The sequence below is a fragment of the Melozone crissalis genome, unplaced genomic scaffold (assembly GCF_028551555.1).
Source record: "Melozone crissalis strain CALT ecotype California unplaced genomic scaffold, PUWL_Pcris_2 ptg000039l_1, whole genome shotgun sequence".
NCBI lineage: Eukaryota > Metazoa > Chordata > Aves > Passeriformes > Passerellidae > Melozone > Melozone crissalis.
Window position 1 is genome coordinate 7,299,811 of NW_026535817.1, and position 21,003 is coordinate 7,320,813.

Sequence of the window (21,003 nt, forward strand, 5' to 3'; positions counted from 1 at the left end):
GGCCCATGCAGCTGCCAATAATTCCTGGGAAGCACAAAGGTTAAATATGCAATATTACTGGATAGCTCTTGTAAAAAAGACAAACCAGGAGTGAATCAAAACTTTATCAGCCACTGATTACTCCAGTCTAAAAGAAAACTGCATTAATTAAAAAACATTCTCATTGCTGTTTCACACCTTTCTTACCTTCTGTAATGAAATCTTAGCATAATCACTATATCTATTTGATTATAAAAGTCATACTGTGATTTGAGAACAATAATAAATGAGAATAAATGAGAACATTTACCAGTTAAAGCGTGTGGTTTTAAAAAATTCTAATTGTAGTTATTTTCTCAATCGTTTTCTAAGAAAGTACTGTAACAGCTGAATAAGGAAAGGTTATTTTAACCTCCAAAGGCTATTGTTCCCTCTTTTCTCCCAAAAATTGTCTGGAGCCAGACAACACAAGGCTGCTGTGCCCTGGGCTAGAATGGAAGGGGGAGGTATGATAGGAGGGGAGTGCCTGTTTACAATTACTCCATTCCTGTTTTTAATGAATCTTTCTGAATGACCACTAAGTGCTGGTTTTGTTCTTTGGAACAAGGGAGCTATTACTGGAGGACTAAAAAAAGGAAGGAAAAGGGAAAGCAAACGGAAAGCTGCCAAACTCCAGGGTGTTTCAAACACTTCAGCTGCATGTCCCGGACGTAATCTGCTCCACAGGCACAAGGCTGTCCCCACACATTTGCAGCCTCTTTTCTCCCTCTCCCTTGACATGCTAAAATGAGATAACAGCATAACAGCTGAGATAAGGGGGGGCGGGCAGGAGATGGAGCTAAAGTAAGAATCAAGAGGTAGCTACTAAAATATGAAGAATTACATTATTCAAGTTTGAATAATTAGAATTTAATCACTGTCTACATTTGGCTACTACTGGCACTTGGAAGCCAGAATTCCAGAACCACTAAGAACCAGAACCACTAAGGGAATGGCTCACTCCTACACTGCCTGCCCTGCACACCATCTGATAGCTACCCTCCCCAAGAACCTGTCAGTCCAGACAGCCACCACTATGCCAAAAAAAGCAGTTCACCGTGAAATCTGGATTGCTGGGGTTTTTCTCCTTGGCTGGTAAGGTTGCAATGCATCAGGCCTTGTTCTTGAAGAGCAAGCTGGATGGGACTCTGAGCAACCCAGTCCAGTGGATGATGTCCCCACCTTGGAACTAGATGATCTTTAAGGTCCCTTCCAACCCAACCAGGTCACAATTCTATGACTACTTTAGATATTATTAATTATGTATTTTAGATTTACTTCTTACTGTATCTTAACTAAGCACACTCATTTCTTACAAGCACAAGGAGGAGTCAATCTCAAGATTAAACAAAAAGTATCATAAGAACAGTCAACAGATATTCAACAAAGCTTTTTCAAAAAATTATATGGCACAAACATATAAAAATGGCACTACATGGAGGTGTTTTGTGTGGTGTGGTTTAAATACTATATTGACACAGAATTAAAGAAAGCTCCTTACATCCATAGTTTGAGTAATGCAACTACATCAAAATTACACGAGTGAAACCATCACATACCTCAGTAAATTACCAAGTTTTTCTACATGCATTACTGAACCTGACATCAATCCACTTTATTGAAAATGTTTCTTAGAAGAAAATAGTTTTCATCTAATCATCAGGAAAAAAAAGAAGTGCAGCCCTCTCTGACTTGCTAAATGGCAGTCCATTTATAAAGCTAGCTGGGGTGGACAGTTTCAATTAGTTAACTGTTCATCATCTATGACATTTGTTTATTTATAAAAGGCACTGGTCTGCTACTGTGTGTGAAACTAGCCAAGTTGCACAGGGATGTTTGAAATCATGGCTGGGACTCACCTGTCTGTAGTCCTGTTCCTTACTGCACCATTTTTTAACTTTAAAAGCTGTCAAATAGATCTGGGCATGTAAAAATATAACTTGTACATGCCTACACTCTCTAGAGGTATTTGCACCTACCAGTACATGTTAATATTCACCTGCTGTATACAGGGCAAAGAGAGCAACACTTCTGCATTGATTTTCTGCTTGCCTATTCACACTGTACAGAAAGAGTTTTTATTTCTGTTCCAGTTAATTGACAGCATGGTGACGAATCAACCAAAGAAAAATTTCCTATTTATCTTCAGAGTAAAGGGTTGGATTTGTAAAAATGTAACTATAGCATTATTTCTACTTCTGTGATAAGTAGCAGTGCAAGAGGAAGTTTTCCTTGAGCAAAATTAACTGGCATGCACACATGGGATTCCTACCCTATAAAAGTGAAATAATATATATTATTTTGCATTTTGATTAATCCCATGTGGTTTTGCTACAGCTCACCATGAAGGATTTGGCAATATTTCCACAGCCAACACGATAAAACCAATAATAAAAATAAAATAATAATAAAAGAGCTTGCAACAACATAGTCCCTCATAAAGAACTGTATAAAGCAGAAAACTGCTCCAAATCAGCTCCAAATGAGCAACCATTATTAGACAAAGATTACCTATTTTAACATGTCATTTCACACACACCTTTGTCAGAGAAGAAATATTACTTGTGTTCTCTCCATCCTACAAGCTGAGCATGTACTTGCAGACTTAGAACCACCGTGACTCATCTAATAACAAGAAGTTGCATTATTTACACTTTTATATATGGCAATCACATTTGATCTTTCAGGTTCCCTGCCATGGTGGCTGGAACACACATTTTCCTTGAGAGGCAGCATATGACTCAAATCCAGATGGGCAAATTACCACACATTTGCTGCAGCAAATAAAGAATGTGCTGTGCAAAGGAAGAATTACCACAACTTTGATGTTGTTTGTGTGTCAAAATCTTCAGCCTCCACTTGGTGAGGATCCTCCAAACTCCAGGAAGCAGAGTGTGAGTAATATAATCAACTTTAAGGACTTAGAGTCATTTTAAAACACAGACACGATAAAACACATTTATATAATATTTCTTCTTCGAATCTGGTTCATTTCAGTAGCTGAACAAACAGAAAATCCCTTGTGTAATCTGGCTAAGACGCTTACCTCAGTGTCACTGCATGGCAGTGATTGCTGCAAGCCATTTTTCTCTTTGATAGCTTTTTGAAGTCAGTTCTTTCATTAGCCACTTGCCCCCATTAGTCACCAGGTAGCTGCTTATCCACTCAGCATCATCTCCTTCAACTTACAAAGAATACAAATAGATATTTTTATTCCATCTTTGTTCCCCATTCACTTTTGCCTTCTTTCTAATTAACCAAGTTGAAAATTGTAATGATAAAAGCCATGTTCCCTTATCTGAGAGTGTCTGAACTCCCTGAAGGGCTGATGCTGATCTCTGAGCCTCCTCCACAGCTCTGCATGGGCACTGGCCACATTGTTCCTTCCCAGAGCAAAACACCAAAGTATTTTTATGTCGTGCTCATACTGCTCAGCATATATCTTAAAATGCTTTGTTTAGGTTTTGATTGCTGCTGTACTCAGAGCAGATATTTTCACTGGCACTGGGCCATCCATAAGTAATCCCTCAAACAAATACTTTGCGCTTGGGGAATCTCTGGCAGGACCCTGTGACACACACACACATGAGAACAAAATCAAGCTGCAGCTGCCCATACAGGTCTGGTTAACTCCCAGCATCTGCCTTTACAACCTTAAAGTGTCTTCTATCAGATTCTGTGCAGGTTTTGTTTCTGAAGCTTAAAGGAAGCTATCTGGAAGAAGAAGCAGCAAGTCTGTCCTATGGCACACTGCTGACAGAAGGGCAACTTGGGGCCCTCATTTCTTGGGGCTGGCAGGACAGGTTTTTTTCCTGTACAGTGCCCAACATGGTGTTGGTGCATCACCATGGCCTTCCTGAATTTACCAACATAAACAGCCAATGCCCAGCCCAGACACTTCCCATCTGGGTGATGAGAACAATTTGTGGTAGCAGGAGGATGTTATTCTGTGCAGAGCTCAGCCACCCAAACACCCCACCACAGATTTGTAGCCTGTGGATTGCACTGCTATTTGCAAGGCAGCAGAGAAATTATTTCTTTATAAGACTTGGCTTCTTTTTCTGCCCCTAAGGAGGAATGTGGTGCAGTGGTTACCAGCATCACAACCAAACACAGACTTCTCTCAAAGTCTGGGTCACTAAATAGATGCTATTTAAGAGCTCTGGTGCAGCTACAATTAGACCTCTGCTTCTCCACAAGCATCTAATATAACCACAAGCAACATCTCAATCATGTCATTTTGCAAATAGCGTGAGTGCTCCCTGCTTGCCTTCTGTCTGCAGCACTGTGCCATGACAACCATAAAATCCAGCCAGCTAACATCCACTCAAGAAACTATGATTTTTCTGGATCCTTTTGCCCTTTTCTTTGCCACAAAGCACAGTAGGGGCACCTCAGAATTCCCAGCTCTTTCCTTTCCCCAAGCCCAAAGTCCAGCTTCGTGCTTTGCAGACAAGACATCATGGAGGATGGGGCTGCAGCTACTCAGCAGCAGAATGTTGTCCAGACTACCCAAAACACAGAGAACACGCCTGCAGAACTTTGTGATAAGCTTATTAAATTTGCTGAGCAAATATATTTTCCATGGCCAAATCTAGGTGAATCCTTCCAGGGAAAGCAATCCTCCTGTTTGGATCATCACCAATGCTCCAAAGATAAAGAGCCTGGAGTTTTTCAGAGACTTGATTTAATCTAGACAAATTATACCCTTATTTTTCTTTTTTTTTAATTCTCAGAATCATCTGCAACACTGTCATGGAACCTTAAAGAGACAAGTCAGCCCAGAACTAAGAGCAAGCCCAGAATGTTTCAGTCAGAGTGGTTGATGTTGGACATTATTTCTTTAGGGGAATACAGATTCAGTACCACAGCAGCCAAAGAATTGGAAAGAATTGAGGCTTTTTTTTTTTCTTCGCCTTGCTTGGCTCACATCATTCAGGGAAAAGGTAAAGCTACATCAGCAGAAAGGCTCCACCAGAGCCTTCTGCCAACTCAGCCAGAGAAATGCAGCTCTTGGACATTCAGCTACACCAGCACTGTCACAAATGTGCAAACCTTGTCAGCAGAGCAGAGCTTCAGGCAGGCAAATCAAAATTCATGCACAGATGTATTGTCAAGTTACTTAAATTGGCGGGAATTCAGGTTTATGTGTCATTTGATTGAATTTCTTCTCAGTTGAGGGCCTGCACATGCAGCATTGCTGCTGCTAGCAATTGCCAGCTGACACTTCTCTGGGAAGCATATCTTGTGTGGAGATTAAAGAGAAGGCAGGAAACCAGGGTATCTTAAAAGGAAATTCCCCACATTTTTTTCCCCTCTCAGGCTGTGAAACAGGACAAAGATGATTTCAGGATTAAACACACATTATCTTTGCAGTGTCACTTACAGACCAGGTGAAAACTGAAGTGAAACTGAGAGCAAAAAAACACAAGACTGGCTTTTGTTCTACAGTATTTTCATCAAATATGTAAATGTGGCAAATATGTAAAGCTACACCTAGCAGCTTTCATTTGAAGGAGAAAAAAATATCCTCCCATTTCTTACTTCTTCTACACATTTTGGAATGTAAGAAACCACTTCACATATCCCGAGAGCCTACATCACATGGTAAAAACTAATTAAGAGGTAAAGAAAACAGAACCAGTGATTTAGCCCAGAACAGTGTCAATTTTGTGCACCTTTTAAAAAATAAACATTAAATATAAACATTATCAGACAGCTAACAACCGTTTAACAGAGGCTAAATATCTTCTATTAATTTCAACATTCATGTAAAAAAAAGTCACTATTATTGTTATCTCTAATCTTTTTCTCTAGAGACTCAACATAAATTTCAGAACTAACCAGATAGTCAGTAAGCATTAGCAAATGACTTTTGATAATAAAACCTAATTAGTTCTGACCTGATCTCCATCATGCATTATCAGCTTTGACCATCATAAGAACTTTGCAGTCCCACAACCACTACAGACAAAACTTGGACATGAAGTCTGGTGGAAACCTTCACTCCCTGGGCTCCCCATGGCCCCCTGATTTTTTGCAAGTGACTTTAAATGGGACTAAGAGACATATAAGGAAATTTGTACTTGCATTAATAGCTCGTTTGTTATGAAGTTTTCACTTCCTTTTAACATTAACACATTCTGCAGATTTGCTATTCCACGTGACAGTATTTCACCCTTCCTGGCAGAGCACTCCAGGTGCAGAGAAGATTCCTTGCTGAAGCCACAATTTTCCCTTTATGCTTTACTACAGCCAATTCCAGCCAGAATAACATAAAGCAAAGAAACAAAACCATTGCAGAGCTGTCATTTAAAAACACAGATTTTTAAAAGGCTTTAGGGGTATAATTTATGAAACACAAAGAGATTTCCTTCTTTAGCAGTGTTCCAACACATTACTCTTTCGTGCTTACTCCAAGACATGAATACACTTGTCTGAAATGTCAGTGAGGTATTTATACAAAGGCAACTCTTCAGAAACCTATTATTGTGAATACAAAACAGGAAGTACAGTAATTCCACCAGTATATGTTAAATAATGCTCAGTATAAACTGTGCTCTTCAATTAATAGGCAGTGTTAATCCCTCCAGGGAAAAGGGAGATGTGAAGTGTGAAGTGAAAATACTGACTCACGATAAAACCTGTGAGTATTTCTCCCACAAAGTTTTTTGTTTTGTTGGCTTGTTTTCCATTAGGGGGATTTTCTCCCTCTCCCCTCCTAACAGCAGACAGGAGAAAACAGAAAATAGAATTTGCAATGTAAATGACAAAAACCCAAAAAAACTACAGGTCAAAGTTCAATGACATTGTAAAGTGAAAAACATGAAAATATAATGAAGTAATAGTACAATAAATGCATAATGATACCTCAAACCCTAAAACTCCTTTCAGTTCTCATGCTTTCAGTAACTAAGCTGTGGAATAGCTGTGTTACATGGAAGGTGCAGCTCTAGGAAACTACTCCATTGACAACTTAAATACAGCTGTACTGCTTTGCAAGTGTCAAACTATTTAGAATAGGATCTAAATAAAAAGGCCATATAATACTGAACAACCTTCAGCCACTTAGCTGATCTTCCACCAAAAATAATTAAACTACAAGTAGAAAGTCTAAAAAAAAAAAAAATCTTTCTTTTTAAGCATTAACCACCATGAATTAAAGAAACTTATGGTTTTTATGAAAAAAAACAAACAACTAATTAATAACACATACTCCAAAGTGAGACAGACAGTCCAGGTGTAAAATTTAGGCTCTTTCCTTACACATGTAGAATAAGAAAATATTTTAAAATAGACTAATCTCTAGAAGACTAGTGAGACAACCTAATCAGCAGTTTGCTCTTCCTCAAAACATCCACAGATGTTTAAAAAAAAATAAAATTCAAGAGCTTCCCAAGTCCAATGACCTGAAACAGCCTCTGCAAATCTCAGACAGAGAGAAATCAAAGCTTCTCTTTTCTAAGGTCTGACAAACCTGTATCTATTTACAGATGTGTAAGAACATCTCTTCTGACACAACTCTGCCACAGAGTCTGTCTTCCTCCTCACTTTCTCACAGGCACGGGATTTGGAAATCTCTGTGCAAGCTAAGAGATGGAACTTTGGTTTGACTGCCATCTGCTGATCCCAAGTTTTGGGAACCTGGAGAGTAACTTAAAAACATGTGCACAAAACTTTCAAAATGCTCACTGTTTCTTCTCCCAGTTCTTGGTAACAAATAAATTAGATAACTAGAGATAACAGGTGTCTTTGTTTAAAGAAATACAGTTAGACCAAGTGTCCAGATATTTAGCATCCTTTCGCTAATTTTCAGATTAGCAGACACAGAAAATTCAATAATTTCATGTACATGAATAAAATGACTATTGAAACAAAAGCATGTCATGCCCAGGACCATTGTGATAGTAAGAAACAGAATCAGGTTCAACAGTTGCTCCTTACAGAATAAGGAATCACAGTTGAAGCAACTATGAAAAAACCCAAGGAAAATACAGAATAATAACAGACTAGCTTTACATTCTTCCACAAGGGAGAACACCACAACAACCCATTTGACCACAAAAATACTCAAAATTATAAAAAGTCTGTGTTCCATCGTACCCCAATAAAACACGTGCACAAAAGAAAGCAAGTTCACCTTCAGGACCCTGACATTTGTTGTTTTATTTCCTCCAAGATAACAGATACTTGGTCAAGGGCTGAATGATGTGGATACACCAACCACCTCTTTGGAAGAGAACACATTGTGGATGAGGACAGGACTTGAAGTGTGGTTTTTTATAACCCAGAATGTTTTTTATCAGTACAAGCCAACATTTAGATCGCTACGGCTCAAAGCTGAAATTGAAACAGCAAGATTTACTCTCATGTTCCATACAAAAACATTTCTCCTGGCAAACCCAGCTTTATGTGGTGCACCTACAGAAGATGGGTGTGCAGCCTGCCCATGTGCAGGAAGTTATCAGCCCAGGGCATCAGGCTGAGAAATCACTGGGTTCATTCTCACTCTCTCCCTCATCTCTGGTGAGGTGGGAGAACTATATCCCACCATAAGCTTTTTCTCAATATTTTTCCTTCAGCAAAACTTTGTTCTTTCACTCCATTATTATATGAGGAAAAGTAGAAAAAACAAGTGATTCTATTAATAATTTGGGTATAATATATAAATATGTTATATAAACAGACAATGTTAAAGCTCAAGGGGTGCCAAAACAAGGCTTGTTTCAGCCCTGTTTCTATGCATGGTCTATTTCTGCCTAATCAGATATTGACTTTAGTCACCCTTTCCTAGTTTCTGTAATTCCAATTCTGCAGACATTCAAATCCACACTGAGCTTTACAGTAAAGCAGATACATAAATGATTCCAGTGTCAGAAAGAAATGGAATCCTCAGCTCACAGGAAAAGAAAATTGTTTGAGCATGAAGGAGTTCCAGGTTAAGATCTTTTGCATTAGTATTTTTATGAGAGTAAGATCCACATAAATAAAATGTTAACCCATGGAAATCCTACCACAGAAGAAAAACAAAAAAACAAAACAAAACAGGCTGCCATTAGAATAATGAGTTTGCTTTTCTCTGTGAGCCCAAAACGTCAGGTGGCAAGCCAGGTACACAAATTCTGGAGATTCTGAATCAAACCACAACTTTTCTTCTCTTAGTACACTACTAATTAAAATAATTTCTTTCCAAATGTCTTCACTGTCTCAGAAGGTTAATGGTTCCAATTAATGTTTTTCCTTTTCTAAGAGACCACATTATTTATGTTCTGTCACAGCATTGCTGGCAGATGACGTCAAAATATGCCTTTGTTGTGGAAATGTGTCTGCTTAAACAGTTTCTTTATTTGTGATGTGGCATCTCCTGTAAAACATACTCTGTTTTCACATGAAAAACAAAGGCAGGACAGAGTCCTATTATCTACAAAGCCAGTAAATGGTCTTGTACAAATCTTGCACATGATCTAGAGCCTTCACTGGTGGCTTCTCTCCTTTCCCTGCTCTCTTTGCTGGAAAGTAACTCAAAAAAAAAAGTAACCCAAAAAGGAGAAAACACAAGACTTCCCCTTCAGCCATAATTCTGAAATCCTTTCACACGCAGTGGGGTCGCACAGAGGGAAGACTTTTGAGCTCTGTGAATGTTAATCAGCAATTTCTGGAGAACCAGTGACAGAACTGCACCTAATGCCTCAATTACAGTGCCTACAGCAATTACAGCTCTTCCACTTTGTTTCCATCACTCTTGCTCACGATGCACAGAGGAGACAGAGGCCTTCAATAAGAAGGTGTCAGTCTTCTATAGGCAGTACGCTGCCAGAAGTGCAGCCAAGAGCTGAAGCCTATTTCCATGTCAATGATTCAGGCACAGCCTATTTCCATGTCACTAATTTTTTGTGTTCTTCCACCTCTTGACAACACTTTTATCTGGAGAGGAGGCCGACAGTTAAAGCAACATGATAAAATCCTTCCCTGCTGATACACAGAATCAAACCATCACCAAGAGCGACACCCTCTGAAGCCAATCCTTCTGGGTGAAGAATAAGGTTTGTACTGCAGCCCCCCCTGGGAAATGTATTGTTTCTAAGTACAGGTGGGGAAGCTCAGAGGAGCACAAGGAATAGGAATCAACAGGGAAATCTAGGATGAAGTCAAGTTACATTTCCTCACACCCACTCAAATGGAATTGTTTAGTGCATGGAGACAACAGAGAAGCTCAGATATCAGATCAAAGTAGTACTTAAGCACTAAAACAGGCATTTAAAGACTTTAACACACTTCAGCATTAAATGCATGAAAGAACAGTGTTTCGATTTTATATATGTAAAAAAGAGAATTTTGCAAGCTAGCAGAGGGTATTTACATTCCTCAATAAAACCAAAATAAATGGCCATTTTATAGGTGCAGGAACATGTTCCAAGGTGTGTGTTTGCCAATTACACACACCCCACATGCTGACTGATGAACACACACCCTGGCGTGTGTTCTTGCTTACATAGTTCACGTGCCTCCCTGTTAAGTAATGGAATAAGACTTGCCCTGCAAACTGGCTAACGCCACCTCTCCTTGCTCAGTGACTTCTGCAGAAAGCATTCACCACTAAGAAAAACAACTTCTGAAGCACAGCTAAGATCTCTGCAGTCTGAAGAGGACTCACTCTTGTCTGCAAGAACCAATGCTGTGATCCCTCCATTTTCTGTGCCACTCTCAGGAGTGCGTTCCCCCAGAATGGGGGGGCTGGCACTCGGCACTTTTCCTGGGCATTGCTGCCTACTGTAAAGACACAGCCCTCCTTACAGACTGCTTTTTTTCCTACCACCTAGTAAACCTCAAGGACTGCCTGTTTCACTGTTTTCCTCTTTATAAACAGATAGGCAGGTTTAGGCTCTCCACACATGTACATGTTTAGGCTCTCTCCATGTATGCTGTTATACAGAGACAAACTTCTTTCAGAATGATCAATCTCTAAGTTTTTTGTTTTTTTTTTTAATTTTTGCTTTGCTTCTGCTTGTTCATTTTGTACCCAAATGTGCACCAAAACCAGTGCCAGGCTTCCTGTTCTTCTCCCTCTCCTTCTCAGAGCCAATAAACAACAGTGCAAAGGAATACAAATTCCCCCAAGTTCGTTATATTGTGTGATGCTTTATCTCTCATTCCTCTGTTTCTCTGTTTTCAGTAAGAGTCCAACTGTGCTTGTCAGGATCTGTCTGTAGATAATAGCATGCACTGGCAGGGGAGAGGCCTTTCCTGTTACCTCTCCATTGCAACACAGTACAGACCCCTTCATCTCCATCTGTTTTTCCTGTATAAAATTTACACCTCCTTTATGAGGTTTAATACCAGAGAAATTACATCATATAGGAGCCATAATTTCTAATGATAGAGTAATTCAAAGAAACAGGGATGAAGACTGATGGCAAAGAACTGTCCAAGACTCTCAGGAGACAGCAATTGGATAACATTCAATGTAAGTAAAAGCAAAGCACCAAACATGGGAAATTCAATATTCTCTTCATAAATAAACAGATGTGCCATGAGATGAATCATTACCACTTCTCGTCTTAATAGACAGTGATGAAAACTCTAGTTTGGCTCTTGGCAGCAGTCAAAAAAGCAATTCTGGCATTAAAAATTCAGGACTGCTAATAAAAGGGTAAAGATCAGACCAGAAAACATCGTTGTGCACCACACAAACCCATGTTGCACCTCTGTCCCCTTCTCTCCAAAAGGATGTAATAGATCTGGAAGAGGTTCAGAGGAGGGCAGCAAGGATGATCAAAGGCACAAGCCAGTTTCTGTTTAGGAATAGCTGACTCTCCTCTCATTCTGCACGGAACAATATCACATGACCAAAACCCCTCCTAAAAAGGGCAGTTCCCAAAATTATCTTTTCCAGTGCCTGACTGGGAAGAGTACTTCAAGAAGATGCTGTAGACAGCAATCAAAGTATTGCTTTAAAGTGCATTCAAAGCACATATACCTGGTTTATGCTTCTCTGTAGCACAAAACTTCACTTGCCATGGAGCGAATACACATACATTTAAAACAATGGAAGAAGTGACTACACCCTCTTTAACTGAATTCCTCAGCTAGGTAAGAATATATCATATATAACCCCCAAAAGAAGCAGTCACTTCAGGTTTCCAGAACTGCTGAGTCCCACCTGGCACAGCTCAATCAAAATATCCATTAAACTTCCAGACCCTTTGCTCTCAATCACCTTGTCATTTACATGTTTTTCTAGGTTATCCCAAAAAAATATCACAAATTGTCCTGAGTCTGAGCTAACTCTTACAGTTGCCCATACATCGAACCACACAGCCTAAAACACACCCAAAATCTCATTATTATGCATATCCAATCCAACCCTGAGGTACCCAGTGTTCTAGCAGTCATTCACCAAGTTTGCACTGTTTATAGCAGATGTTAACTAACATCTCACATGGACATGGAGAGCCCTAGCTCTGCACTTCAGTTCACATCAATCCTTCCACACTCCTTATGAAATGATACATTATTAATCAGTCACCTCCAAATTGCTCCCTTTCCTCCTGTGCTACATTATTACACTACCACATTCAGCTTCATGTTAAGAATTGAATTAAGTGTCTTTCCTGAACAAACCTATTGTCTTTCAGTGTTACATATACTGCACAGGAATGGTATTTCCATTCATCCCTGAAACTATGTGCAGCACATGTGCAAGACATCCAGCTTTCATCACAGATGGAGCAAATAGAATTTAAAGCTGGATCTCCTCTAACACAATAAAAATTTTCTAAAAATCAGCTCTTGGAAATTCTGATTGTGATCTCCTATTTTTCCTTCTCCCCACAGAAATTTCACAAAGAAATAGTTCTAACCAACTGAAAGGATTAATGATGACATCTAATATCTATGAAGAACATTAAATAAAAGATTACTAAAATTCTTACTGAGAAACAAGTGCATAGCACCTAATCCCTAAATTCAGCTGTTCTTTAGGGTCTTTTACTGATGTAAAGAGCTTGACTGTATTTCAGCTTGCTCATTATAAAGCTCTGAGGTTCAGAGGTTTCCTAAATCTAAAATGAGAAGTGAAAAGTTCACAATCTTTAAGTGTGCAACCAAATAGTGGCACTGTGTGCTGGCCAGCTCATCCTCCCAAGCTGCCCTTGGTTCTGACTGACACCAAAGCAGTGACCTGTACAAAGCCAGGCCTCCTGTTTCACCCTTTTTACTGGAACAGCTCCCTATCCTATTAGGGGAAAGATAACTATCAACAGTTAATATAGAAGTCACTCAACATTTTATATTATAAAATAATTTATTTAGTAGCTTATGCTATTCTGAGCTTTGACCTTCTTGTCCTTTCCAAGCTGGCTGGCTGCCTTAGACTGATTTGTTTTGTAATGCTCCAGTCAAAACATTTCAGCTGTTGCATGAGAAGGAGACCAGGAAAAATGTAGTTTTATTTACAGTTCTTAAAAAATTAATAAAAATAAAACTCTTTCACCCTAACCTTTGGAGAGAGGTCTTGAGACCTGACCACATTACAGAGGACATTTTGTAGATACCTTTTCCAACTTTTGCCTACTCAAAGACTGATCCTACCAAGGCTCAAGGAGTCTGCAGCCCATACTGGATTTAGGCTCCCAAAATGACTGCAGGGAGTGGTTTGAATACAGTCAGGCAAAAGGAGAAAGAAGACACCCAGAACAAAAAGCCTGACATTAAGAGAAAACACATTGAAAACCAAGAGTCTGGATAGTGGGGCGAAAGCACTCCTTTGTTGTCAGAAAATATCCTGGATAACAGGCAAAAGTCCCATTCCTGTACAGCAGACCCCACAAAAAAACCCAAAAAAACCAAAACAGTAAAGCATTAAGCAAAGGAGCTTAATGTTGTCAGTTTATCACATATATCAAATAAACAAGTTTTTTGTGGCAGACCCAGAGGGTCCGGTACTGCTGATAACCACAAAGATCTCAGTATGACACAAAACAATGAAACCTGATAATTCTCCCCCAGAAACTGGTGATGGTTCATCTGATTTTAAACAGTGTTAATCAGAACCTTCAAAAGCAAGGAAATGTGAGTATTAAGGTAATTAAAGTAGAGGCAATCATAATGACTTGCAAAAATAAATTTCTAAATTAATGCAATTTAATTAATCATGCACAATGCACACATCTTTAATTAATGTAAACAGAGCCTGCATTATGATGCACACACTGAATGAATGAAGACTGCAGCCAGTTCTTAACTCATGAGTGCTTGACAAACACACAACATCCTTTATAATGCTATTTTAATACAGCATACACAAAAAGCTGGACAAACACTGTGCATTTTGCATCCACAAAGAGGAAAGCTGGGCAGAAGACCAAGTGCAAAGCAAGCTCTCAATGTGTCTGTGGCTACAGCCCAAACACCCTAACTGCAGCCCTTCCTCAAGCTTCTGCAGCTCTCAGTATTACACTTACATCCCTCCCAGCGTCACTCCTGTAAATATTTAAAACCCAAGGCTGTTTGGAATGTCTCTCCTTTAACTGCTATCACCACCCTAATGAAGCTAATTAAATATAACCAAGACTCACGACATCCAGCACACTGACTATGCAATATAGTGCCATAGTGCCTTGCTGCACTTTGGTTCTCTGCCTTCTCTCTACTTTGCTGTACAGGTACATTACACTTAGTCATAAAATCAGTGTTACTTCTCTAGATGAAGTTTTTTGCTTTGTTACTAAACCTACACGAAGAATAGGCTTGACCTAACCCAACTCTGAGGAATTTACACCTACTCTGTGTGTACTGCTTACATGCCCTTCATTTTTAGAGGTGTTATTCATTTTAACCCCAGATGTTCTCATGCTATCTTAGAAATACAGCATAATTTCCATGTCACTGTTAAAAAAAACATAAACAAAAGTAACAAAACAAAAAAACCACAAGCCTCCAAAACCACACCTGCTACCACAGTTACGGACTCATTGAACCAGGACAGCATTTCCACAGCAGACATGGACCAAGAGCCTTTCCAAGTTCCCACTGTGTACAGAGGCTGGCTAGCACCCTGTGTACCTCAGCTGGACTGTGTGACCTCCAGGCAGGAGGTCTGAGTAAGAACAAACTTTGGCTCATGGCCTTCACCTTTCCATCTCTGGAACGAAATAAATACACATTGATACCTTGAAGTAAATGTTCTGGCATGTGCTGCTGGGAAGTTTATAAAAGTAGAAGTGATGCTAAAACACACCACTGAGCTGATGCAAGGAATGCTCTCCACTGTAAACAACAAGAGAAGCGTGAATTGACTCTTCTGTTCTATTTGAAGCAAAAATTTTTACATATACTGTCTAAATGTATGTTTTCACAGACAAAATAAAGCCAACTTGTCCTGGCCCTATAGTATATCAGCTAAAGGAGAAAATATGCAGACCAACAAGTTTTCCCTCCAACCTTTCTTTTCAGGCAAGTAATAAATCTTGAGTGAAAAAGTCACTGTGCTCTTCAGCTGTCACCACTAAGATTTTGTTTTTAAAACCAGAGCAGCCTTAAGGCTGATTTACTACTCAGCCCTCCACACTCTGACAATCGAATAGTTGGAAACAAAAATCACTTTTGCACACCTGGAAATATTTTATTTGCTGTGCTCATGAGAAAACAAAGTTTTCATCTGTGAGGAAGGAGGTGGGGGGGAAGGGAGGCAGGGAGATTCAGGTGAATCTTAAAACCTGATTCTTGACTTAAAGAGATACAAATACATATATATGAACTCCAAAACTACCTCTGCACATTAAGAGTGGTGGGGATCTTTAGAAACCATGGATTCTCTATGTAAACCAGCCTCAAAATCTGGAGGTCTCAACCCCTTGAAAGCCTCAGCCAGTAAACAACACTGCTCATCAACTGTATCGATTCAGCCATTTCAGTTTAGCAGGTGAAAAAAACGTGTGAAAACTTCTCAATTTCACTTCATTCTTTTGCTCTTTTTTTTTTAAGTAAAGGTAATAAGTTTCTAATCACCCTAAAGTGTAAAGATCTGATATTAATAAAGGGAAAGTTGAACCGCTAAAAAACTTTCCAGAGCACCTCTTTGTCCCAGTCAGATTTGCAAGTTTATGAAAATTAAGAGGAAAAACTCAAACACATACCAGAGAAAACCAATTGATGGAAAATGTGATGGTGCCAAAATTGTGAACGTATTTTAGAATATCTGATCCTCTTTTCAGTGTCACGTAGTTTGATATAATTTTTCCCTAAAGCTTCATTTTCTGAAAATTTATTATATGCTCCAGAACAATCTTGTCTTCAAAAGAAATCCCACATCTTCTGTTATTTCAAAGAGTCATACTTGCACCTGGACAAGATGATGTAAATGCTCTAGGTGCTGGCTGACTGAAAAGGAGACCCACAAAATCTCACTCACTGTTTTTAATCCCAGGGTTTTACAAGAATATGAGGAGTGTCCTTTGACAAGCAGGGAGGCATTTCAGCATTGAAAGTAAAAAAATAATAATTAAAGGTTCAGCAGTGTGGAGAGATGTGGTGATTGCATTCCCATACTTCCGTTCCTATTCCGAAATACTGCATCACAAGAGGTGGGAAAGTTAAATGTTCCTGCACCATTTCCTTCTAAAAAGCACCCAATCTTTGGTCCCCTGTCCTCCAAATCTGGATGAAATCTGTACTGCTGAGAAATGGCAGCAAGAGACTTATCCCCCTTTCCTTACTCTGCTCATTCCCTACCCCTGCAAGACACATGATGGATTATGTGCCTTCTAACTGTACAGTCCTGTACAACACCTGGGAAAACTGAAATCCTACCAAGCCAGAGTTGTAACACAGGGATAACCTTTAGTGAGATGCATCTGGGCAAAACAGAAATCACAAACAGGCAAATATGCAAACAGGAGAATGTGTGACATGGTACTAAAGATTGTGCCACTGCATCACCTGCTTTGTAACGGCACGTACACATTTCCAGACAATAAGGAATAAATGTGCAAGATACTTCCCTATTCCTTTTAACCTGTAAAACTGCAAACTTAAATATCTGCATTTCTTCCATGAGCCTTCAGAATGAGTGAACTTTGATGTTTTTAAAGAGGAAAGATTATTCACTTTTGCTGCAGGCAAGAAATTATAATTTCTTTACTGATTCTGCCAAATGGTTCTATCATGCATTTTTTATTATCATCAAAACAAGCCATTTTAAATTAAGATTGTCCCATAACTACATAGTAATCAACATTTTGAGGGGCAGATCAATTTGATAAATCCCTGCTTGATTTCTCTGCCCAGAAGACTCCTTCAAATCCAACTGAAGCATGAGGGAAGGGAGTTTTACTCCCTTTCCTCATGCTTGGCAGTTTCTAGGAAGAATATCAGCTGCAGTTCTGTTTTACTTTGTTAATGCAACCAGAACAGAAAACTGAGTGTTATTCACATGACTCTTAAATAAGCTAATTTCAAAGACACTGGTTAATAGAATGAAGTCAACAAAGCTTATATAAGGAGCAGCAAAACTTGCAGGTGATGGAAGAGGAAAAAAGTAAGGAGGAAGGCTAGGGAGCAGGAAGCTTTTAAAAAGCAAAATAAACGTGCAAAAGGAGGTAGGAAAAATCCCCTGCACCAGCACAATATTCAAAATACATGTTTTTATAGCAACAAGCAGGATGGTTGGAAATGAGGAGCCAAGCACTGCCCTCCTGTGCTAAGAAAGCATTTGCAAAGGTTCAGCTCTTCAGTATTCTGGTACCAGGACAGCTTCCAGTTTCAACTACACTGAAGCTCATGAATGCAGACAAAATCCAGACCATCATCAATCTGGAGACAATGGGCAATGCTGACGGCACAGCCTCCCATTAATCTTCATTTGTCCTATCACATCCTGTCATTCTTATGCAAATAGCATATTTGAGGATACTCTTTTCTGCACCCCAAGATAAGGAGCAGTGAAGCTGTCAGGAGCACCAGGATGTCACCCTGTAGCATGGGCCATCCCTTCACTCAGTGCCTCACCTCGTGTTTTACATCACAGCTAAAGTGTTTGACATTCAAATGTGAGCCAGCAGGAGGGAAAACCAACGTGCATATTGCTTCCTGTGCTAAAACATTCACCGAGGTCCCTGGGGATCTGACAGTCTCCTTTTTTTCCCTATGTACCCTTGCTAATGGAGTTTGAAAAGCTGTTTAAGAGGAGGGGGAAAAAAGTTATCTGCATGGGTAGGTAATGATACCAATTCACCCTTTTTACACCAGAAGTAAGCCCAGCACTAAAAAAAGAAAAATTCCACAGGCTCCACTGAGAAAAGGAAAAACAGGGCACACAAATCCTGATGAGTTGGTATAGGTTTTCTGCCATGGAAATCTGTCACACCACACCTGAAAACTTGTTCACATGTATGTCTGGACAGAACATTTCACTTCAAGCTGAGCAATTTATACACAGGGTTCAAAAAATTTTATGTGGGGATGAGTGATTTCTCATTAGGACAACTGATGCATAGGAAAATACAAACAGGTTTTGAATCATAAGCAGCTCCGTAAAGTTACTGCTACATATTTTAGGCATGAAAAATCACTCCTGAGTGGGTAAGTCACTAAAACCAAAAGGCAGTTTTTCCAGTTATTGCTCATCAATTCTGCTTATAGAATGAAGAAGAAAAGGAAAGCTTTTACTATTATTACTGACTCAGAGTGTTTTGTTTCTGTATCACTTTCAAAGAATGTTCAGAACATCTTGTTCCAGAATATTTCCCTTCCAAGAGAAATCACTTTCTGTACCATACATGGCTGAAAACAGTACGTGCTGGGTTTGTATTCTTACAGAAAACAGAAACTATTCCAAAGTCTCCCCAGCATCACATGAATGAGATGCAAAGTAGCTGAGACACAAACATGAGACACAACTTTAGGATGCAGTATTATTTCAATACAATCATGACATCTTAGAGAAATAAGTTATTAACAGGCATCTGTGACAAGCCCAAACAAGTTTCCTATTACACATAACTTTGTATAAAGTGTGACTCAAATCTATTCATTCTCCAAAAGCAATGTACTGTAGTGTTTGCAGGGATAATGAAGTCTGTGCTAGGCTCTGGGGAATACCCTTACATTTGATATCCCCACGTGCTGTTTGCAAATTACAAGAGATTAATCATCACATCATTGTCAGTTTAGCAGGAGGCACATAAATTAAAATGCTGGATGGATTGTTACCAATTTTGCAGGCATAGAAGCCTTAGAAACACACATTCCTCAAGGATTTCTTGATTTGAAAACTGAAGAATAGTCACAAAAAAGCATTGCAGACATTTTCCCAGCCTTTGGAAGTAGAGAACAGAAACTGCATTGCACTTTAATACCATATGTAAAAGTCATATCCTCAAAAATTACTATGTAATCACCATACCTACCTATGCAAACAAGACATTCACTTTTTGACATACATAACTATTTCCATATAAAATATTAATTTAACAAATTCTTACCTTCACAAAGGGGTCACCAATTACAGAGTTAACTAAAACCCCTACTGAAAGATTTCCCATTAGTGGAGTACAAATGCTTTCTGATATCATCTTCTTTCTTCCAGGAAAGGCAAAAAGTACAACTCATGCACTGCAAATATTGCATGGACCCAGGAGAAGACAGTGGGATGGTACAGCCTGTCTGGTCTGGATAACAGAACTGTGTTGCTCATTCTTAAAAGTTCACTATTCCCATAAAATTCATAGGTACAGAATACATTACATTTTTATGCAACATGTCAAAATGAAAACTTTCATTCCCAGGCTAAGAGGTCTGTATTTACATCTGGACTGATGCAGGTACAATACATGGTAACTTAAGTTCTACCCTAAAGTCCTCTGTGTTGCAGGGTGGCACCCTTAACTATTGGAATATGAATCCCAATATTACATTTAACTCATGGTAGTTCTGTTCCAATATTGCCAGTATTTCAAATAAAACCCAATATATGAGAAACCAGTGTTCACCATGTGCCCAGGAGAAATCCAGCTAAAGGGAGAATGACATAGAACTCAATTTCCAGATGGTGATAGAGACAACACAGTAGAATGTTGAACTGACACCAAAAGAAATTTCCCTGCTGTTCAACAACCAGAATGTTTTCAAATTCAGCTTAGTCTTACCCCAAAAAACAGTTACAAAAAAACCCTCCAAATCTGTCACAGCATATATCACAGCTGAGATGGCCACAACACACAGAGTGTCACCATAAAGTACCAGAAGGCTTCAGCCCACACAGAGCAACACCACACCACTCCAGAAGGCTGCAGGCATCTGCCCTTCCTGTCCCTCAGCCCAGCCTTTCATCCCCTCCTGTTGATGCCCTGCACCTGTGTGCCCTCTGCTCCCTTTGGTGGTTGGGCAGTGCCCTGGGCACTCCTTACCTTCAATGCTGCTCACAGCTGTAGACAATTAGGGATGAGGTTTGGCCACAGTCCCCACCCCAATTACCACAAACTGTGTGCCTACACAAATCAATTTGACAAAAGTGAAATCTTAAAAGTTTCAATCTTGCACAAGCACACTTTTCACTGATGAGTTTTATAACCTTTTACTGAAAACTCTTTGCTAGCTCTGCTTTGTCATGGCAGGCTCACAGATAAATGTACAAGTAAGCTCTGAGGAAGCCTTTGCCAGGTCTTCATCAGCTGGGTGGCTTCCTTCAGTTCAGAGGGGAAGAGGCTGTGTTCTGCAGCCAAAATGCAAGTTCTTCTCAAGACTTCATGTGCATACAAACCATATCTTAAATATATACATTTCACATGTATTTTATGTCTGAATGCTCCAAGAAAAACAGAAAAGACTATTCCAAAAACAGCTTACAATGGGAGATTTAAGAAACTTATAAGAAACTCTAAAAAAGATAAACTTATTTCACTAACATGTCATCAAATTCAATAATGTTGTGAAGGCAAAAAGCTGTGGAATAAAGAATCTTACCAACACTACTAATCATATCTTAAA

General features: G+C 39.3%; 1 protein-coding gene across 1 annotated transcript in view; it reads right to left on the minus strand.

The window, feature by feature from the left end:
* The window catches only part of SPATA5 (spermatogenesis associated 5), a 161,566-nt gene that overhangs the window by 91,718 nt on the left and 48,845 nt on the right, over positions 1 to 21,003 (minus strand).